Source organism: Saimiri boliviensis, chromosome 19, assembly GCF_048565385.1.
Source record: "Saimiri boliviensis isolate mSaiBol1 chromosome 19, mSaiBol1.pri, whole genome shotgun sequence".
In the NCBI taxonomy this organism is placed as follows: Eukaryota; Metazoa; Chordata; class Mammalia; order Primates; family Cebidae; genus Saimiri; species Saimiri boliviensis.
Genome location: NC_133467.1, coordinates 39,534,783 through 39,558,196, shown reverse-complemented (window position 1 = coordinate 39,558,196; position 23,414 = coordinate 39,534,783). Strand labels below are relative to the sequence as shown.

The 23,414-nt window shown below is 47.4% G+C and overlaps 1 non-coding gene and 1 pseudogene across 1 annotated transcript; one reads left to right on the top strand and one right to left on the bottom strand.

Moving 5' to 3' along the window:
* The first annotated feature begins 1,869 nt into the window (after positions 1-1,869).
* LOC120360212 (U6 spliceosomal RNA) lies at positions 1,870-1,976 on the top strand. Its single transcript, XR_005576790.2, has one exon. It is a non-coding gene; the product is annotated as a U6 spliceosomal RNA (small nuclear RNA).
* Positions 1,977-8,914: 6,938 nt separating this feature from the next.
* On the bottom strand, positions 8,915-9,039 carry LOC141582335 (U4 spliceosomal RNA; annotated as a pseudogene).
* Positions 9,040-23,414: the final 14,375 nt, after the last annotated feature.

Here is a 23,414-nt window from a genome sequence, read left to right as displayed (position 1 = left end):
ACAAGAGCGAAACTCCGTCGCCAAAAAATAGCCAAGTGTGGCAGTGTGTACTTGTGATCCTGGCTCCTCAGAAAGCTGAGGTGGGAGGATTGCTGGTGCCTGGCAAGTTGAAGCTGCAGTGAGCTGTCATGGTGCCACTGTACTCCAGCCTGGGTGACAGAGAAAGACCCTGTTGGGGGGTGGGGGAGGAAGAAAAGAAAGAAGAGAGAGAGAGAAAAAGAGAAAGAAGAGAGAAATATAAGAGAGAGAGAAGAGAGACCGAGAGAGAGAGAGAGAACACTTTGGGAGGCCAAGGCAGGTGGATCACCTGAGGTCAGGAGTTTGAGACTAGCCAGGCCAATAAGGCAAAACCCCGTCTCTACTAAAAATACAAAAATTGCCAGGTGCAGTGGCTCACGCCTGTAATCCCAGCACTTTGGGAGGCTGAGGCGGGAGGATCACCTGAAGTCAGGAGTTCGAGACCAGCACGACCAACATGGTGAAACCCCATCTTAAAAAAAAGAAAACAAAAATTACCTGGGCATGGTGGCGGGGTGCCTGTAATCCCAGCTACTCAGGAGGCTGAGACACGAGAATGGCTTGAACTCAGAAGGTGGAGGTTGTTGCAGTGAGCTGAGATTACACCACTGCACTCCAGCCTGACTCCAGCGAGACACCCTTAAAAAAAAAATAAAGAGGCCGGGTGTGGTGGCTCATGCCTGTAATCCCAGTGCTTTGGGAGGCCAAGGCAGGTGGATCATTTGAGGTCAGGAGTTCCAGACCAGCCTGACCAGCATGGTGAAACCCCATCTTTACTAAAAATTAGCCAGGTGTGGTGTTAGGAGCCTATAATCTCAGCTACTCAGGAGGCTTAGGCAGGAGAATCACCTGAAACCAGGAGGTGGAGGTTGCAGGGGGGCTGAGATTGAGGCTGAGTCACTGCACTCCAGCTTGTGGGAGAGGGAGAGGAAAGGGGAGGGAGAGGGAGGGGGAGGGAGAGAGGAGGGAGAGGGGGAGGGAGAGAGGAGGGGAGGGGAGGGGAGGGGAAGGGGGAGAAAACGGGAGAGGGAGGGGGAGGGGTAGGAGGAGAGGCTGGGGAATGTGACACTGGTTTGTCTATTTTCCTTTTGAGGCAGACTGTAAGGTGGTCTACAAAAGGCAGAGGCTGGGACTAGAAAGAGGTGCCTAAGGACAGCAGCTGTGAGAAATTCACGAGGCATCTGGCCCCCTATGAGGACTGCCAAGTTAAGGCTGGAAACCATATATTGGTACCTGTTCCTACTTGTGATTAACTAATGCTCTCCCATAAAGCAGAAGCCACCACTTCTGTTGGCTTCTGAAGCAGAGAAAACACATCTGTATCCTCAATACCTTGAACAACTGTTGGCATATCAACAGGCCCTCAATAAATATTTCTTGAATGAGCAAATAAACACAAAGGTTACACTGATCTAGGACCGGGGAGAGGTGAGGTGGTTGGGACCAAAGAATGAAAGATAAAGGTAACTGAGGGTGTGGTAAGTGTCTTGAGATCACTGTCCATGAAGTCCAAGATGGACGGGGAAAGACGTGTAGTTGACCCAGACTAGGTGATACAAAATTCAAGAATGAATGACAATTTATAAGTGTTTAGAAAATTTATGGGTTCTGAAATGAAAGCAGCAGATCTTTAGAGGAAAAGACCCACATGACAGAAGACCAAGGTTCAAGTGATTCTCCTGAGGCCAGTATTTTGAGATGCTGTATGCCTGTAGTCCTAGCTACTTGGGAGAGACTAAGGTGAGAGGATCTCTGGAGTCTAGGAGTTCAAGACTGCAGTGAGGTGTGATCTCGCCATGTATAGTAGCTTGTGTGATACATCAAGACCCTGTCTCTAAAAAATAACTTGGGGTGCCCGCTTCGGCAGCACATATACTAAAATTGGAACAATACAGAGAAGATTAGCATGGCCCCTGCGCAAGGAGGACACGCAAATTCGTAAAGCGTTCCATATTAAAAAAAAAAAAAAAAGTAGGAAAGACAACAAAAATATGGGCAAAATAAGCAGTTACAATAGAGGACATACAAATGGCATGCTACATACATGCACACACATATACCTATATATCTCTATATATGCAGATGTGTATATGCATGTATGCATAACTTTTGCTTATCTTTTATGTTGGCAAAATTTAAATGACCAGGCCAGGCTTGGTGGCTTATGCCTGTAATTCCTGCACTTTAGGACGCTGAGGTGGGCGGATCACTTGAGGTTAAGAGTTCGAGGCCAGCCGGGTCAACATATAGGGAAACCTTTTCTCTCCTTAAAAAAAAAAAAAAAGGCACTTTGGGAGGCTAAGGTAGATGGATCACGAGGTCAAGAGATCAAGACCATGCTGGCCAACATGATGAAACCCCGTCTCTACTAAAAATACAAAGATTAGCTGGGTGTGGTGACGCACACCTGTAGTCCCAGCTACTTGGGAGGCTGAAGCAGGAGAACTGCTTGAACCTGGGAGGTTGCAGTGAGCCGAGATTGTCCCACTGCATTCTAGCATGGTGACAGAGCTACAATCTAAAAAAATAAAAAATAAAATAAATGACCACTAATATCTAATATCAAGTATTAGGGAAGTATGGGCAAATGGCTATGGTATTCTTTTTTTTTTTTTTTTTTTAAGATGGGGTTTTGCCATGATGGCCAGGCTGGTCTTGAACTCCTGACCTCAGGTGATCCACCCACCTCAGCCTCCCAAACTGCTAGGATTACAGGCGTGAGCCACCACGCCCAGCCTGGCTATGGTATTCTTACAAGGTTGGTGGGACTATAAATCACTTTAGAGTGGGTGTCCCCAAACTACGGCCTGGCCCTCGGACCACATGCGGCCCCCTGAGGCCATTTATCCGGCCCCCACCGCACTTCAGGAAGGGGCACCTCTTTCATTGGTGGTCAGTGAGAGGAGCACAGTATGTGGTGGCCCTCCAACGGTCTGAGGGACAGTGAACTGGCCCCCTGTGTAAAAAGTTTGGGGACGCCTGCTTTAGAGCAATGTGTAAGTACATATTAAAATTTAAAACATGCATTTCCTGTGACCCAGCAACTGAGTCTTTCAATATTTACCCTAGAGAGGCTGGGCATGGTTGCTCATGCCTGTAATCTCAGCACTTTGGGAGGCTGAGGTGGGTGGATCACCTGAGGTCAGGAGTTAATGACCAGTCTGGCCAACAAATCCCGTCTCTATGAACAAATACAAAAAATTCACCGGGTGTGGTGGTACATGCCTGGAATCCCAGCTACTTGGGAGGTTGAGGCGGGATAATGGATTGAACCTGGGAGGCAGAGGTTGCAATGAGCTGAGACCATGCCATTGCACTCCAGCCTGGGCGACAAGAGCAAAACTTCATTAAAAAGTTTTAATGAAAAAAAAAGTTCCCGTCCTGCCTGATTGAATTTTTAAATTTTTATTTATTTATTTTTTTATTTTTAGAGACGGGGGTCTCACTATGTTGCCCAGGCTGGAGTGCAGTGGCTATTCACAGGCGCGATCCCACTACTGATCCGCACGGAAGTTTTGACCTGCTCCGTTTCTGACCTGGGCTGCTTCACCCCTCCTTAGGCAACCTGGTGGTTCCCTGCTCCCAGGAGGTCACCATATTGATGCCCAACTTAGTGCAGACACCCGATCGGCATAGCACACTGCAGCCCAGAACTCCTGGGCTCAAGCGATCCTCCCACCTCAGCCTCCTGAGTAGCTGGGACTACAGGCATGCGCCACCGCGCCCGGCAAAATAAATAAATAAATTAATTAAATTTAATTTAATAAGAAAATAAAATAAAGCTGGGTGCGGTGGCTCACACCTGTAATCCCAGCACTTTGGGAGGCCAAGGCGGGCAGATCACAAGGTCAGGAGTTTGAGACCAGCCTGACCAACATGGTGAAACTCTGTCTCTACTAAAAACACAAAAATTAGCTGGTTGTGGTGGCTTGTGCCTATAATCTCAGCTACTCAGGAGGCTGAGGCAGGAGAATCGTCTGAACATGGGAGGGAGAGGTTGCAGTGAGATGAGATCGCGCCACTGCACCCCAGCCTGGGTGACAGATGGAGACTGTCTCAAAAAAAAAAAAAATCTATCTATATATAGATATATATTTTACATAAATAAAATAATGTATATGTGTGTGTGTATATATATGTATATTAACCCTAGAGAAATACTTCCACATAACACTAAGAAGCATAAAGCATTTTCACCGAAACATTGTAAGAGCAAACAGTTGGAAACAATCTGTGTGTCCAACAACAAAATGATTAAGCAAACTGTGATACATCCATACTATGGGATACAATATAACAGTTATTAAGAATGAGATTGCTTTATATGTATTGATAGGCAAGTTCTCTGAAACATGTTAAGTGTAAAAAGAAAATGTGGAATAATAGAAACCATGTGATACTTTTTTTCTTTTGAGACAGGTTCTGGCTCTGTTGTTCAGACTGGAGTGCAGTGGTGCTATCATGGCTCATCGCAACCCTGACCTCGAGGGCTCAAGCAATCTTCCCACCTCAGCCTCCCCGTAGCTGGGACTACAAGTGTGTGCCACCACACCCAGCTAATTTTTTAGTTTTTGTAGAGACAGCATCTCACTATGTTGCCCAGGATGGTTTCAAACTCCTGGCTTCAAGTGATTTTCCTGCCTTAGCCTTCCAAAGTGCTGGGATTACAGGTATGAACCACTATGCCTGGTCCATTTATGTTTTCTTTTCTTTTCTTTTTTTTTTTTTTTGAGACAGAGTTTCGCTCTTGTTACCCAGGCTGGAGTGCAATGGCGCGATCTCGGCTCACCGCAACCTCCGCCTCCTGGGTTCAGGCAATTCTCCTGCCTCAGCCTCCTGAGTAGCTGGGATGACAGGCACGAGCCACCAGGCCCAGCTAATTTTTTTTGTATTTTTAGTAGAGACGGGGTTTCACCATGTTGACCAGGATGGTCTCAATCTCTTGACCTCGTGATCCACCCGCCTCGGCCTCCCAAAGTGCTGGGATTACAGGCGTGAGCCACTATGCCCGGCGAGACAGGGTTTTGCCATGTTAGCCAGGCTGGTCTCAAACTCCTGACCTCAGGTGATCCGCCTACTTCGGTCTCCCAAAGTGCTGTGATTATAGGAATGAGCCACCACCACCGGCATTTTTTTGGAGCCAGCCTCTTGCTCAGTCGTTCGGGCTGGATCACTGCAACATCTGCCTGCCAGGTTCAAGCCATTCTCCTGCCTCAGCCTCCCGAGTAGCTGGGAGACTACAGGAGACTACAGTCATACACAGTCTAATGATTACAGGAGCACACCATGCCCAGCTAATTTTTTTTTTTTTTTAATCCTCCCTCCACCTGGTTTTAAACTTCTGAGCTCAGGTAATCCGCCCACCTCAGGCTCCTAAAGTGCTAGGACAAGTGTGGGCCACCATGCCCGGCCTGTAGTTTTTTTTTCCGAATGAAGGTTTTTGATCTGTTACGTTTTTTTTGCTTGTTTGTTTTTTGTTTTTTTTTTTTTGAGACGGAGTTTCGCTCTTGTTACCCAGGCTGGAGTGCAATGGCACGATCTCGGCTCACCGCAACCTCCGCCTCCTGGGTTCAGGCAATTCTCCTGCCTCAGCCTCCTGAGTAGCTGGGATTACAGGCACGCGCCCTATGCAGGTAATTTTTAGTATTTTTAGTAGAGACGGGGTTTCACCATGTTGACCAGGATGGTCTCGATCTCTTGACCTCGTGATCCACCCGCCTCAGCCTCCCAAAGTGCTGGGATTACAGGCTTGAGCCACCGCACCTGGCCCTGTTATGTTTTATAAAATGAATGCATTATTATGATGAAATCAAAACAACCCTACCTTACCACCAAAATACCATCTGTAGGTTTTCATTAGTTGTCAGATGGGCATTTTGCTATGTTGCCCAGGCTAGTTTCAAACTCCTGGGGCTCACGCTATCTTCTGCCTCAGCCTTGCGAGTAGCTAGGACTACAGTTTGCACCAGCAAGCCCAGCTTAGGCGTCAGTTTGATGTGAGTCAGTTGCATAAGCAGTGAAGACAAGCAAAGTTTAGTTTCCAACGAACCTTATTTCGGTGTATTTCAAATTTCCTTGGCCTCAACCAGATTTGTTGAAACTTAAGTCCCTAAAACTGTCTTTTGAGTTGGTTTATTATGGAGAGGATATTAACCAAAAGGTACTTTGGCATACTACAGACTGGAAGGAATAAACTCGATGTCGTGAGTGCTAATTAAGTGCCTCAGAGAATACAAAGATGACTATGCTGGAATGTTTAGCAAGTACTAACTGAAGAAATACAATGAAAATTAAAGTTTGATTTGTTTTCCCTGGCCTCTGCACCATTTACTTCAGTGAGAGGAGTTTTCCTTGGATGTGGATCACCTTTTGGTAACAGTCTTTGCTATCACTTTAAGTAGCAAACACATTCTTGGTTCAGAAATATATTAACATCAGTTTTCATCATGGGTAAGAATCTCTCTGCACCACAGCTAGGGTCCACAGAGCCAGCCAGCTTGCTTCTGTGAAAGAGGGGTAGCTGGCTTATCTCCTTTTGCTACACTGATATTTCTAGGAATGGGGCAGAATGAAGAGGGAGGGTTATTAGTGGCTCCGTGTTGTTTAGGCCTGGCTGATGTTGAGATTTATCTCATGAGCATTTGTATGGATCCATGAGAGGGTTCCCTGGGGGCGCTTTCCAAAGGCAGGGGCAATACAGCACCTTAAGTGAGGTGATGCATTCTATTTCTATGGCCACGGCTCCCTCATTATCCTTTGTTTTCCGGTGGTCTGTTCCACATGAAGAGTCCTACTATTCCAGGCAGTTCTGAGTAGGATTTAAACAGGCTCACATGGTCCATGGGATTCACGTATATCTGACCCTCAGTCAGAAGCCAGTGTGGTGACTTCCAGGATGTGAGTCTCTACTTTGTTACCTCAGACTCTGTTGTTAGCCAACTTTTGCCTTGAAATTCCTCTACTGTGAGTCATACACAGTCTAATGATTACCCCTCACCCAAGGACAAATGCCAAATGTTTCTGTGGTCTTGAATTCACTTTCTCTAGGATTAAGAAGACAGCATTACTCACCTTTTTTAAAATAAATTTTTTTTTTTTTTTTTTTTTTTGAGATGGAGTTTCGCTCTGGTTGCCCAGATTGGAGTGCAGTGGCGAAATCTCGGTTCACTGAAACCTCTGCCTTCCAGGTTTAAGTGAATCCCCTGCCTCAGCCTCCCGAGTAGCTGGTACTACAGGCAACTGTCACTATGACTGGCTAATTTTTTGTATTTTTAGTAGAGACGGGGTTTCACCCTGTTACCCAGGCTGGTCTCGAACTCCTGACCTCAGGTGATCCACCCACCTCAGCCTCCCAAAGTGCTGGGATTACAGGCATGAGCCACTGCGCCAGGCCCATCCCCACTTCTTCTCTTTGGGATTGAATAGGGCTCACAGCATGGTAGTAGCTCTCTTTCCAAAGCAAGCTCTTTCGTAAACCCAATCTCCAATTTTTTGTTGTTTTTTTTAAGACAGGGTCTCACTCTGTGGGCCAGGCTGAAGTGCAGTGGTGTGATGATGGCTCATGGCAGCCTCAAAGTCCTGGGCTCATGTGATCCTCCTGCCTCAGCCTCCTGAGTAGCAGCTGGGTCTACAGGCATGCACCACCATGCCTGTCTAATTTTCTTTTCTTTTTTTTTTTTTGGATGGAGTCTTGCTCTGTCACCCAGGCTGGAGCATAATGGTGCGATCTCAGCTCACTACAATCTCTGCCTCCCAGGTTCAAGTGATTCTCCTGCCTCAGCCTCCAGAGTAGCTGGGATTACAGGTGTCACCAAGCCCAGCTAATTTTTGTATTTTGATTAGAGACGGGGTTTCACCGTGTTGGCCAGGTTGGTCTTAAACTCCTGATCTCAGGTGATCCACCCGCCTTGGCCTCCCAACTGCTGGGATTACAGGCATGAGCCACAGTGCCTGGCCTGAAATTTAATTTTTTAAAAAAACATCAGTCTCTGTAGAGACTGTCAAAAAACGCCAATGCCGACTATATTGTAAGTCATCACGGGAAAAGTCTTTTTTTTTCTTCAGACAAGGTCTCACTCCATCACCCAGGCCGGAGTGCAGTGGCAAGATCACAGTTCACTGCAGCCTCGACTTCACGGGCTGAAGTGATCCTTCCACATCAGCCACCTGCGTAGCTGGGACTACAGGCACATGCCACTATGCCTGGCTAATTTTTTGTAAAGATGGGGTCTCCCTGTGTTGCCTAAGCTGGTCTGAAACTCCTAGACTCAAGTGATCTGCCTGCCTCCGAAAGTACTGAGATTACAGGTGTGAGCCACTGCCTGGCCCAACAGAAACCTTTTTCTTTTTCCTTTTTTTTTTTTGAGATGGAGTTTCGCTCTTGTTACCCAGGCTGGAGTGCAATGGCGTGATCTCGGCTCACCGCAACCTCCGCCTCCTGGGTTCACGCAATTCTCCTGCCTCAGCCTCCTGAGTAGCTGGGATTACAGGCACGCGCCACCATGCCCAGCTAATTTTTTGTATTTTTAGTAGAGACGGGGTTTCACCATGTTGACCAGGATGGTCTCGATCTCTTGACCTCGTGATCCACCCGCCTCGGCCTCCCAAAGTGCTGGGATTACAGGCTTGAGCCACCGCGCCCGGCCACCTTTCTCTTTTTTTTTTTTTGAGACGGAGTCTTGCTCTGTTGCCTAGGCTAGAGTGCAGTGGTGCAATCATGGCTCACTGCAACCTCCACCTTCTGGGTTCAAGTGATTCTCCTGCCTCAGCCTCCTGAGTAGCTGATTACAGGGGTGTGCCACCACACATAGCTAATCGTTGTTTTTTAGTAGTGATCGGGTTTTACCATGTTGGCCTTGCTGGTCTCAAACTCCTGACCTCAGGTGATCCATCCACCTTGGCCTCCCAAAGTACTGGGATTACAGGCATGACCCAATGCGCCTGGCAGGAAATGTTTTCAATTAGCAATAACTGTACCTTGGATAAACCTCATTGGCTATGAAATTGCCACTACACAAAGCTTGAAATTTAATTTTTTTTTTTTTTTTTGAGACGGAGTTTCGCTCTTGTTACCCAGGCTGGAGTGCAATGGCGCAATCTCGGCTCACCACAACCGCCGCCTCCTGGGCTCAGGCAATTCTCCTGCCTCAGCCTCCTGAGTAGCTGGGATTACAGGCACGCGCCACCATTCCCAGCTAATTTTTTTTGTATTTTTAGTAGAGACGGGGTTTCACCATGTTAACCAGGATGGTCTTGATCTGTCGACCTTGTGATCCACCCGCCTCAGCCTCTCAAAGTGCTGGGATTACAGGCTTGAGCCACCGCGCCCAGCGGAATCTGTTTTTTAACCCGTAAAAATAGGATAGTAATATCTGTCTCACAGGACAAGAACAAAGGTGAAATGCAAGGTGGTTAATGATTTCCTTTTTCTAGTTCCTCAGTAAGAGCTGAGACCTACTGCAGAAACAGAGCTGTACAGTACATTCAAGCTGAAGAAGAGAGAATCTTACTGATTTCCAGGGTTGGAATTATCTGCCCCCAATACTTCGTATTTTAAAATATAAGTTTTCTGCTTTCCAAAAAACTCAACAGACATCACACAGATTTTACAGTATGAACAAGCTCAACCCAGGCACACAACACAGCCAGCCTCTTGTACAGGGGTCTGCTGGAGGAGGGTAGCAAAAGGCAAAAGCCCAGAAAAGGACCGGGTGTGGTGGCTCACGCCTGTAATCCCAGCACTTTGGGAGCCTGAGGCGGGTGGATCACAAGGTCAGGAGTTTGAGACCAGCCTGGCCAATATGGTGAAACCCCGTCTCCAAAAATACAAAAGTCAGCCGGGCGTGGTGGCAGGCACCTGTAGTCCCAGCTACTCGGGAGGCTAAAGCAGAATTGCTTGAATCTGGGAGGCAGAGGTTGCAGTGAGCCAAGATCCTGCCATCATTGCACTCCAGCTTGGGTGACAGAGTGAGACTCCTCAAAAAAAACAAAAACAAAAACAAAACCCAGAAAGTATTCTGCTTCCTTTATCCTCTTCCATTTTAGCCAGGCAAGGAGGATTTTGTGTCTTCACGTCTTCGATTCCCTGTGGCGTTCATTTCTAATTGCAGAAAGGAGGAGGTCATCTGACCAGATTCTTTCCTTAAACAGCTTTCCAGCTGAGTACAACGAAGACAAAACAAAGCGACCCTGCTCTTCCACACTTCTGCTCTTCCAGCACTCCACATGACAAGGGACATTCCCACAATAGCTTTTTCCGACTGTCAGACAGGAGCCAGAAACCAAGATTTCCAAAGGCACCATGGTTGGTTCCCAGGTGCCCTAGAGAAATTTTTTTTTTTTTTTTTGAGACGAGGTCTTATGTTGCCCAGGCTGGTCTTGAACTCCTGGGCTCAAGAAATCCTCCTGCCTCAGTCTCTGAGTAGCTGGGATTATAGGTGCTCACCTCCACACCAGGCTCTAGGACTTTATTTTAGCATAAAACCAAATTCCATTCATTATCTACTTTGCCAGCCATGATACAAGTTTCTTTTTTTCCCTTTTGAGATGGAATCTCATTCTGTCATCCAGGCTGGAGTGCAGTGGCATGAACTTAGCTCACCGCAACCTCTGCCTCCCAAGATCTCCTGCCTCAGCCTCCTGAGTAGCTGGGATTATTGGTGCCCGCCACCATGCCTGGCTAATTTTTGTATTTTTAGTAGAGATGGGGTTTCACCATGTTGGTCAATCTGGTCTTGAACTCCTGACCTCAAGTGATCCACCTGCCTCGGCCTCCCAAAGTGCTGGGATTACAGGTGTGAGCCACCAGACCCGGCCCCTCTTTTCGTATATCTACTTTGAATCTAACAAAAGCCATATAAGGTTTTTAGTTTTTGAGACAGGCTGTTGCCCAGGCTGGAGTACAGTGGTGTCGACATGGTTCACTGCAGCCTTGACCTCCTGGGATCAAGGGATCCTCTTGCTTGAGCCTCCAGTGCAGCTGGGACCACAAGTGTGTGCCACCATACCTGGCTAATTTCTACATTTTTTTTGTAGAGATGAGGTCTCACTTTGTAGCCTAGGCTGGTCTCAAACTTCTGGGCTCAAGTGATTCTCCCATCTTGGCCTCGTAAAATGCTGGAATTGTGGCATAAGGCAGCATGCCCATCCCATAAAAGGTTGTTTGTTGTTGTTTTTGTTTTTGAGACAGTCTCGCTCTGTTGCCCAGGCTGGAGTGCAGTGGTAAGATCTCAGTTCATTGCAACCTCTGCCTCCCAGGTTCAAGTGATTCTCCTGTGTCAGCCTCCTCAGTAGCTGGGATTACAGGTGTGCACCACCGCACCCAGATAATTTTTATGTTTTTTAGTAGAAACAGGGTTTCACTATGTTGGCCAGGCTGGTCTTGAACTCCTGACCTCCAGTGATCTGCCTGCCTTGGCCTCCCAAAGTGCTGAGATTACATACTTGAGCCACCTCACCTGGCCCCATAGAAGGTTTTTATTGCCATCATTCCCATATTACAAATGAAGGGACTACAGCTCAAAATAAGTCTGTTCTTTTTTTTTTTTTTTTTTTTTTTTGAGACGGAGTTTCACTCTTGTTACCCAGGCTGGAGTGCAATGGCGCGATCTCGGCTCACCGCAACCTCCGCCTCCTGGGTTCAGGCAATTCTCCTGCCTCAGCCTCCTGAGTAGCTGGGATTACAGGCACACGCCACCACGCCCGGCTAGTTTTTTGAATTTTTAGTAGAGACGGGGTTTCACCATGTTGACCAGGATGGTCTTGATCTCTCGACCTCGTGATCCACCCGCCTCGGCCTCCCAAAGTGCTGGGATTACAGGCGTGAGCCACCGCGCCCGGCAATAAGTCTGTTCTTAAACAGTGACTTCCTGAGACACAGGAGATGTTTAAAAACAGTACTGGTAGGTGGGAAGTGGCATCTGGGAGCAGGAGAGAGAAACATGAAAATGTAGCAAGAATAGAAAAGGGTGGGGGAACGAGCAAATGAAGAGGAAGAAAAATGCAGGTCCTAGCAAGAATTGCTACTTACCACTGCCAGAGTCTGGGCCATGTTCTAGGTGTGTATTTAAACAAATCTCCATAGCAACCATCTGGTTTCTGTTTTTCTATGACAACACAGGCTTGCATTTCTAAATACAGGCACTGGTGAGGACAAGTGTGGGGTGGGGCAGGGAAGTGGGACCGCTGAGTCAAGGGGAAATTGTGCAAAAAAGGCCAATTCTCTTGGTATGCCCTCATCTAGTCCCCTCTCCCAGCACACCCTCAAGGAAGGAGTCTTTGAGTCATAGCAGTCACAGTTAAGAGCTGAGCTCTGTACAGACTTTGTCTTTTGTTTTGGAGACGGGGTCTGGCTCTGTCACCCAGGCTGGAATGCGGTCGGTGGTAGGATCTCGGCTCACTGCAACCTCCGCCTCCCAGGTTCAAGCAGTCCTCCTACCTCAGCCTCCCAAGTAGCTGGGACTATAGGTGCCTGCCACCACTCTCAGCTAATTTTAAAATTTTTTGTAGAGATGAGGTCTCACTAGATTGCCCAACCTGGTCTCGAACTCCTGGGCTCAAGAATTCCTCCTGCCTCAGCCTCTCAAAGTACTGGCATTACAGGTGTGAGCCACTGCGACTAGCCCATGGTATCTTATTTTTACCAATTATGCAAATAATTAGGGGATATCCTTGGTACGAGAGGGGTAAGGATAGATGCTTTTGCTTCTCATTTTCAACCCATGTGGCACTTTTGGAGCTACTGAGGGTAGAAAGAGGTTGGAGGGTCTTATCTGATAAAGGTGTGGTAGTTCCAGAAAGAAAGGTAAGAAAAAGGCAGTTAAGCATGGGTATGCAGGAATAAGGAGATACTGCCATGGGGACTAAATGGACCCAGACCTGAGTGACAAGAGCCCCTTTCTTTTTTCTTTCTTTTTTTTTTTGAGACGGAGTTTTGCTCTCGTTGCCCAGGCTGGAGTGCAATGGCGCGATCTCGGCTCACCGCAACCTCCGCCTCCTGGGTTCAGGCAATTCTCCTGCCTCAGCCTCCTGAGTAGCTGGGATTACAGGCACACGTCACCATGCCCAGCTAATTTTTGTATTTTTAGTAGAGACGGGGTTTCACCATGTTGACCAGGATGGTCTCGATCTCTTGACCTCGTGATCCACCTGCCTCGGCCTCCCAAAGTGCTGGGATTACAGGCTTGAGCCACCGCGCCTGGCCACGAGCCCTTTTCTTAAATCAGCACAGTGTCTCGAAACCAGGCATCTCCAGGGGGCATTTGGCAATGTCTGGGGACTTTTCTGATTGTTCTAAGCAACTAATGGGTAGAGGACAAAGGTGCTGTTAAACCTCCTGAAATGGACAGGACAGTCCCTGCGACGAAGAATTACTTGGCCCAAAATGTCAGCAGTTCCACAACTGGAAAACCTGACCAAAAGATGCTGGTCCTATAGGAAACCTCTCCTTTGTCCACTGCAGGAGCACCAGTGTGACAGATAAAACCATTTGAGGGGGGCCAGACGCCATGGCTCGTGCTTGTAATCCCAGCACTTTGGGAGACCGAGGCGGGTAGATACCCTGATGTCCGAAGTTTGAGACAGCCTGGCCAACATGGTGAAATCCTGTCTCTACTAAAAATACAAAAAAAATTAGCCGGACGTGGTGGCAGGCGCCTGTAAACCCAGCTACTTGAAGGCTGAGGCATGAGAATCACTTGAACCTGGGAGGCAGAGGTTGCAGTGAGCTGAGATTGTTGTCACTGCACTCCAGCCTGGGCAACAAGGGTGTAACTCCGTCTAAAAAAACCCAAAAAACAGGCCGGGCGTGGTGGCTCACGCCTGTAATCCCAGCACTGTGGGAGGCTGAGGCGGGCGGATCACGAGGTCAAGAGATCGAGACCATCCTGGCCAACATGGTGAAACCCCGTCTCTACTAAAAAATATAAAAATTAGCTGGGCATGGTGGCACGTACCTGTAGTCCCAGCTGCTCGGGAGGCTGAGGCAGGAGAATTGCTTGAACCTGGGAGGCGGAGGTTGCAGTGAGCTGAGATCGCGCCACTGTACTCCAGCCTGGCAGCTGGTGACAGAGCGAGACCCTCTCTCACAAACAAACAAACAAACAAACAAAACCCAAAAAACAAAAAACCATTTGAGGGGAATACCACAGATGTCTGCCTGTTCCCCTGGGCCATGAGTCCCCCTCTCAGACTTTCAGACCAAGTATTTTTAGTTTACTTCAAGCCAGGGTCCAAATTTGCTGTGGAATCAGCTGCTTCTAGAGACTAGGGTATTTTCCACAGAGGCTGTGCAATCAGAAAAAAGGCATGCTTCTCTTGGCCTTGGTTTCATCATTTGTAAAAACATTTGTGAACTCAATGATCTCCAATGTCCCTTTAGTTCCAAAACTCTGTACTTTTGGATATTTCTTTTGAGAAATATCCTGGGCTCTGGCCGGGCGCGGTGGCTCATGCCTGTTAATCCCAGCACCTTGGGAGGCCGAGGCGGGCAGATCACAAGGTCAGGAGTCCAAGACCATCCTGACCAACATGGTGAAACCCCGTTTCTTTTCATTAAAATAAAATAAAAAATAAAAGAAAGAAATATCCTGGGCTCTACAGTTTGGGTCTGTAGAAAAGGAAATGACTCAAATGCAATAGAAGAAGTCTAAGGATGACTCAGATTTCCCTGATCATAAACGACACTTCAGACATGGACCTTAACGTCAAACCAAGACTCACGATCACTGAATGACTTTCCTTTCGTACATGTGAGTGGGTGGCATCCACCAGGGGTGACTGTATACACAGTAAGTTGTCTCTGCCAAAAAAATGCCCCCATATGTCTGCTGATGTTTGAATTTCTCCCATGCAGAGTTCTGTCTCCAGTTAAAAATGTAAATACTGCCGGGCGTGGTGGCTCAAGCCTGTAATCCCAGCACTTTGGGAGGCCGAGGCGGGTGGATCACGAGGTCGAGAGATCGAGACCATCCTGGTCAACATGGTGAAACCCCGTCTCTACTAAAAGTGCAAAAAATTAGCTGGGCATGGTGGCGCGTGCCTGTAATCCCAGCTACTCAGGAGGCTGAGGCGGGAGAATTGCCTGAGCCCAGGAAGCGGAGGTTGTGGTGAGCCGAGATCGCGCCATTGCACTCCAGCCTGGGTAACAAGCGCGAAACTCCTTCTCATTAAAAAAAAAAAAATGTAAATACTATTGTTTCCTGTTGGAGCTCAGAGAAAAAAGGAACCACTCTAGGATATGTAGCGGTTTGATGCTATTTAATTTAATTTATTTACTTATTGAGACAGGGTCTCACTCTGTCACCCAGGCTGGAGTGCAGTGGTATGATCACAGCATACTGCAGTCTCAAGCTTTTGGGCCCATCGATGCTCCCACTTCAGCCTCCCATTCCTGGGACTACAGGCACACAACATGGCTGGCTAAATTTTTTTATTTTTACTTTTCAGACAGGGTCTCCATACATTGCCTAAGCTGGTCTCAAACTCCTGTATTCAAGTGATCTGCCTACCTCAGCCTCCCAAAGCGATGGCATTACAGGCGTGAGCCACCTCGCCCTAGCAAGTTGATTTTTTAACAAAAGACAACAGAGCAAAACCCCAGATACGTTAGCAAACTACCTTCACAGCAGGATGTAAGAACTCCCTTAGTTTTATTTATTTATACACAAGGTCTCACTGTTGCCCAGGCTGGAGTGCAGTGGCACAAATACAGCTCACTGCAGCCTTCACCTTCTGGGCTCAGGCTATGCTCCCACCTCAGCCTCCCATGTAGCTAGGACCAGTCATATGCCACCAACTCCTAGTTTTGTTTTGTTTTTGTAGAGACAGAGTCTCATTTTGTTGCCCAGGCTGGTCTTGAACTCCTGGGCACATGAGCAGTATTCCCCTCCCAAAGTGCCGGGACTACAGGTGTGAGCCACAACCCCGCTCCAATCTAAAATTGCATATTCTTGCTGCAATGTCCTAAACTTCCAGGTTAATCATTTCTGCTTCTCAGTCATCTGTTCTTTAACCTTATAAAGTGTTCTCTTAAAAATAAAGAGTTCTCGGCCGGGCGCGGTGGCTCAAGCCTGTAATCCCAGCACTTTGGGAGGCCGAGGTGGGTGGATCACGAGGTCAAGAGATCGAGACCATCCTGGTCAACATGGTGAAACCCCGTCTCTACTAAAAATACAAAAAAGTAGCTGGGCATGGTGGCGCATGCCTGTAATCCCAGCTACTCAGGAGGCTGAGGCAGGAGAATTGCCTGAACCCAGGAGGCGGAGGTTGCGGTGAGCCGAGATCGTGCCATTGCACTCCAGCCTGGGCAACAAGAGCGAAACTCCGTCTCAAAAAAAAAAAAATAAAAATAAATAAATAAATAAATAAATAAATAAAGAGTTCTCTTGACTAGAGTTTCTCTCACCTTCCTTAGCCTATTTTATTACCTAGCCACAATCAGATAGATTCCTTAAGCAATCTTTCACCAGCACTTTCATTCCCTTGCTTCCTTCTCAGTACACTTTATCTGTCTACAAATCATGACCCAGGATCTAAACAATCTTGTCTTTTCTGCTTTTGTACCCAGAGAGCTAGGTGCTTCTAGAGAAAATAGCACAAAAGATGTGGATTAGCACCATTACATGTTCACGGTGCCAATCTGCTAGAACCTCAAATTGCTTGCTTCCTAACCACCCCTCCCCAGCTTTTTTAAGAGATGGCATTTGGCTATGTTGCCCAGGCTGGAGTGCAGCAGCTATTCACAAGCACAGTAATTGTGCACCGCAGACTCAAATGCCTGAGCTTGAGAGAGCCTCCCACCTTGGCCTCTCAAGTAGCTGGGACTATAGGCACGTGCTACCATGCCTGGCTAATTTTATTTTTTGTAGACATGAGTTCTTACCATGCTGTCCAAGCTGGTCTTGAACTCCTGGACTCCAGCAATCCTCCTGCCTCAGCCTCCCAAACTGTCAGGATTATAGGCATGAGTCACTAGACCCGGCCCCTCCTCCTTCTCTGTCCTTTCGTGGCTACTCTTTTGATGCCCCCACCTCTCTAACATCCTACTTTTCAAGTTTGACTAAAGCTGTCAGACAAGGACTCCTATAAATTACTTAGCCGCAATGAAAACCAAACAGCTGGGAGTTTACTGTTGTTGTATTTTCACACTGAGTCTCCAGCAGGATGACATATATAGTCCTACTTGAGACCACTTTTTTTTTTTTTTTTTTTTTTTGAGACGGAGTTTCACTCTTGTTATCCAGGCTGGAGTGCGATGGCGCGATCTCGGCTCACCGCAACCTCCGCCTCCTGGGTTCAGGCAATTCTCCTGCCTCAGCCTCCTGAGTAGCTGGGATTACAGGCATGTGCCACCATGCCCAGCTAATTTTTTGTATTTTTAGTAGAGACGGGGTTTCACCGTGTTGACCAGGATGGTCTCGATCTCTTGACCTCGTGATCCACCCACCTCGGCCTCCCAAAGTGCTGGGATTACAGGCTTGAGCCACCGTGCCCGGCAAGACCACTTTCTTACTCAACTGGCTTCCCAACCAGGCTAACCCCACCACCTAGCAGAGTGGCTGGCACACGTCAAGGGCTCAGGAGATGTCTGCAGAACTAGACCTCGTAACTGAAACACATCCACCTGTGCTCACTGCATCTCCTTTCTCGTCAGAAGCCTGCTTTTTGATTTTTATAATTCTCTACTGAGCTCCAGCTTTTACTTATTCCTTTCATTCTTTTTCTTTTTGAGGCAGTTTTGCTCTTGTTGCCCAGGCTGGAGTACAGTGGCACAATCTCGGCTCACTGCAACCTCCACCTCCCGGATTCAAGTGATTCTCCTGCCTCAGCTGGGAGCTAGGATTACAGGTATGCAGCCACCATGCACAGCTAATTTTTGTATCTTTAGTAGAGATAGGGTTTCACCATGTTGGTCAGGCTGGTCTCGAACTGCTGACCTCGTGATCCACCCGTCTCGGCCTCCCAAAGTGCTGGGATTACAGGCGTGAACGACCATGACAGGCTCCTTTCACTCTTTCAGTAAATGTGCCTGAATTGTTCCCATCCTAAAACAACCACAAAATCTCTCCACATTACTTAGTTCTACAAGCCAGATTTCACCTCTGCGAACCCACTGAAAATTGGTCTCTCTCTACAGTTACTCTGAATTACTTTGGTCTCAAAAAGGTTACTAACTGCCAAATCAAATGGATACTCCAGTCCTTTTTTAACAACTGGTAATCAATTTATTAAAATAGCTGACTTAAGCATCTGCAATGGTGAGTTCCACCTCAACTCCTGGCTCAATACTGATGGAAGTAATCTGCTTAACAATCTCAGAAGGACTGTGCAAGTCAATGAGTCGCTTGTGGATTCTCATCTGGAAACGATCCCATGTCTTTTTTATTTATTTATTTTTTTTGAGATGGAGTTTCCCTCTTGTTACCCAGGCTGGAGTGCAATGGCCCGATCTCGGCTCACGGCAACCTCTGCCTCCTGGGTTCAGGCAATTCTCCTGCCTCAGCCTCCTGAGTAGCTGGGATTACAGGCACGCACCACCATGCCCAGCTAACTCTTTGTATTTTTAGTAGAGATGGGGTTTCACCATGTTGACCAGGTTGGTCTTGATCTCTTGACCTCGTGATCCACCCGCCTCGGCCTCCCAAAGTGCTGGGATTACAGGCTTGAGCCACCGCGCCCGGCCCCAATGAGAACCTTCACCACAAGGTGTTTTTCTTGTAGTGATTCTCAAAGTCTACGTAGGCATTTGAACTAGTCCTTTCACTTTCAGATTCTTTTCCTTTGCTCCTCTGATCAAGTCAGCACACACCTTCTCCAGGGAGTTTACTTTGCGGCTTGTTAGAGTGATTAGAATTCGGTGAATTGCCACCTCTGGCTCCACGGGTGTTTTTCCAGTATCCTTAAAAGCCATGGCTACTGTGCGGCTTCCTGACTGACTTGTTCCTCGGCAAGAGCGAACAGCGGTGAGTCAGGAGCAGAAGCCAGCAGACTAACGATCCACAACAACCTTAAAGAACTCCAGTCCTTTTTCTTTTGCATTTGTTTTTAGTTTATTTATTTATTTATTTATTTATTTTTGAGACGGAGTTTCACTCTTTGTTACCCAGGCTGGAGTGCAATGGTGCAATCTCGGCTCACTGCAACCTCCACCTCCTGGGTTCAGGCAATTCTCCTGCCTCAGCCTCCTGAGTAGCTGGGATTACAGGCACGCGCCACCATGCCCAGCTAATTTTTGTATTTTTAATAGAGACGGGGTTTAACCATGTTGACCAGGATGGTCTCGATCTCTTGACCTCGTGATCCACCCCTCTCGGCCTCCCAAACTGCTGAGATTACAGGCGTGAGCCACCGCGTCCGGCCGTTTTTTGGGTTTTTTTTTTGAGATAGAGTCTTGTTCCTGTCCAGGCTGGAGTGCAATGGTGTGATCTTGGCTCATTGCAAACTCCACCTCCCAGGTTCAAGTGATTCTCCTACCTTGGCCTCCTGAGTAGCTGGGATTACAGGCACCCACCACTACACCCGGCTAATTTTTGTATTTTTAGTAGAGGCGGTTTCATCGTGTTGGCCAGGCGGGTCTTGAATTGCCAATCTCAGGTGCTCCACCTGCCTCGGTCTCCCAAAGTGATGGGATTACAGGTGTGAGCCACTGTACCTGACCCTGTCTACTCTTCTTTATACCCCACTGTCATTACCTTCCTTGGTTCCTTATCATCTCTCACCTGAAATATTGCAGCAACATAATAAAGTATCTTACAATTCCACTAGCCCATGATAATGGTTTACTAAGTGGAGTGGAGTATGGAATTTCCACTTAGGTGTTATTTCACCTGAGTTACTTCAAACTTCACCATTGTTACTTCACTTATTGTTACTAATTTTGGACACGGAGTCTCACTCTCACCCAGGCTAGCATGCAATGGTGCAATCTCAGCCTTCTATAACCTCTGCCTCCTGGATTTAAGTGATTCTCCTGCCTCAGCCTCCCAGCTAGTTGGATTACAGGCACTCGCCACCACCCCCGGCTAATTTTTATATTTTTAGGAGAGACAAGGTTTCACCACATTGGCCAGGCTGGTCTCAAACTCTTGACCTCAAGTGATCTGCCCACCTTGGCCTCCCAATGTGCTGGGATTACAGGCGTGAGCCACTGTGCCTGGCCACCAGTTACTTCCAACTTCTCCCCCAAATGAAACTCATCATCATCCTAATACTAGCTACCCTCTTTCTCAACCTTTCTGTCGTCCCACTATCGGCACCATCACACATAAGTTTTACCCTCTCTAATCTCTTCCTCATACTGCAGTCAGAAAGATTATTCTAAAGAGCGAATTTGATCATGTCACTTCCTTGTTCAAGATCCTTAAACAGGCCGGGCGCGGTGGCTCAAGCTTGTAATCCCAGCACTTTGGGAGGAGGCCGAGGCGGGTGGATCACGAGGTCGAGAGATCGAGACCATCCTGGTCAACATGGTGAAACCCCGTCTCTACTAAAAATACAAAACATTAGCTGGGCATGGTGGCACGTGCCTGTAATCCCAGCTACTCAGGAGGCTGAGGCAGGAGAATTGCCTGAACCCAGGAGGCAGAGGTTGCGGTGAGCCGAGATCGCGCCATTGCACTCCAGCCTGGGTAACGAGAGCGAAACTCCGCCTCAAAAAAAAAAAAAAAAAAAGATGGGGTTTCACCATGATGGCCAGGATGGTCTTGAACTCCTGACCTCAGGTGATCCACCCATCTTGGCCTCCCAAAGTGCTAGGATTACAAGCGTGAGCCACCACGCCCGGCCCTAAAAATCAGGATTTAAAAATTTTATTTTTTTGAGACAGAGGTCTCACTCTGTCACCCAGGCTGGAGTGCAGTGGCACGATCTCAGCTCACTGCAACCTCCGCCTCCCAGGTTCAAGTGATTCTCCTGCTTCAGCCTCCTGAACAGTGGTTTACAGGTGCCTGCTACAGCACCCGGCTAATTTTTTTGTAATTTTTAGTAGAGACGGAATTTTACCATCTTGGTCACACTGGTGTTGAACTCCTGACCTCATCATCCACCAGCCTCGGCCTCCCAAAGTGCTGAGATTATAGCCGTGAGCCGCTGCACCCAGACTTATTTTTTTCAAGATGGAGTTTCATTCTTATTGCCCAGGCCGGAATGCTGTGTTATGATCTCAGCTCACTGTAACCTTTGCCTCCTGAGTTCCTGCGATTCTCCTGCCGAGTAGCTGGGATTACAAGCACCCACCACCACGCCTGCCTAATTTTGTATTTTTTTTTTTTTGAGACGGAGTTTTGCTCTTGTTACCCAGGCTGGAGTGCAATGGCGTGATCTCGGCTCACTGCAACCTCCGCCTCCTGGATTCAAGCAATTCTCCTGCCTTAGCCTACTGAGTAGCTGGGATTACAAGCACCCACCACCACGCCTGCCTAATTTTTGTATTTTTAAGACAAGGGTTTCACCATGTTGGCCAGGCTGGTCTTGAACACCTGACCTCAGGTGCAGAAATTACAGGTGCGAGCCGCCATGCCCGGTTATAATCAGGATTTAATGCCAGGCAGCTTAACACTAGAATCAGCCCATCACTAAATCCATCCCTTTTAAATCCTTTTTCCACGTAATTTGGCAGCGACCTGACAAACAGATCTGACTTACATCCCTTGTTTGTAACACCCTGTGGTTCCCAGGCCTGCCTGTATATCATATCCTATGTAACATGGCTACTGTCTACCTTCCTGGCCAGGTTTCCAGACACCCTTCAGGACTCCCTTGATACGGCCACTATAGAAACACCAAAGAGTCCATCCTTCTCATCCTTTTCTATTTGTTGGTCCCACTACCAAACTGCCCCCTTTCACCTTACCTTTCTGGAGAAATCCTGCTCATCCTTCAGAACTTACTCCATGAAAACTTTCCTGACCATGCTTTTCCTTATCCCTCTGCCAGCCTTGGAGTAAATCCTGCCACTGCTCTCAGAAGCTGTGTGACTTAGGGCTTGGACCAGTTAGTTTTTCTTAGTTTTATCATTTGTATAATGGACATACTAAGAATACCTATTTCATAAAATTGTGAGGATTAAATGAGATGTAAATTAAGCACTTAGCATGGGGCTTGACACATAATACGTATTCAAAATACTAGGCCTGCGTGTTGGCTCATGCCTATAATCTCAGCACTTTGGGAGGCTGATGAGGGCAGATAGCTTGAACTCAGTTCAGGGGTTTGAGACCAGCCTGGGCAAAACAGCAAAACCCTGTCTCTACAAAAAATACAAAAATTCCCTGGGCACAGTGGCTCATGCCTATAGTCCCAGCTACTCAAGAGGCTGAGGTGGGAGGATCACTTGAGCCCAGGAGGTTGAGACTGCAGTGAGCCGTGACTGCACCACTGCATTCCAGCCTGGGCAACAGAGCGGAGACTTCGTCTCAAACCAAACCAAACCAAACCAAACCAAACCAAACCAAACCATGGCTGGGTACAGTTGTTCATACCTGTAATCCCAGCACTTTGGAAGGACGAGGCAGGTGAATTACCTGAGGTCAGGAGTTTGAGATCAGCCTGGTCCATGTGGTGAAACCCTGTCTCTACTAAAAGTATAAAAATTAGCCAAGCCTTGTGGCAAGTGCCTGTAATCTGAGCTACTCAGGAGGCTGAGTCAGAAGAATAGCTTGAAGCGCAGAGGCAGAGGTTGCAGTGGGCTGAGATCAAGCCACTGCACTCTAGCCTATGTGACAAGAGTGAGACTCTGTCTCAAAAAAAAAAAAAAAAAAAAAAAAGGCTAAGTGCAGTGACTCACACCTGTAATCCTAGCACTTTGGGTGGATCGGGAGGTCAAGAGTTCAAGACCACCCTAGCCAACATGGTGAAACACCATCTCTACCAAAAACACAAAACTCAGCCAGGTTTGGTGGCACATGCCTGTAATCCCAGCTACTCATTAGGCTGAGGCAGGAGAATCACTTGAACCCAGAGGTGGAGGTTGCAGTGAGCCAAGATCACATCACGGCACTCCACTCTGGGTGACAGAGTGAGACTCTTGTCTCAAAAAAATAAAATATATATATATATATATGCAACTGTTAATTGCTCATCCCATTCCTCTGTATAGCTAGACCACCATTGCTGCCAGCATAACACTGTAATATGATTTCTTCATGTATAATTTCCTTGAAAGAGGCAGCCACGTATCATTTATCTTGTACGTTAGCACAGTGCTGGGCACATTGCGGGCACTTACTAAGTAACTTATATTTATCAAGTGAGTCCAGTCGGATTTCCTCTTTTCAGAATTCTACTACCTAACTGTATGCTATCTTGCATTATATGTAGAAATGTCTCAATGAGGATACATATTCCTCTAGAGTAGAAATCACCTCTTACACTGTTCATCTGCCCAACAACAGCTCATTTTT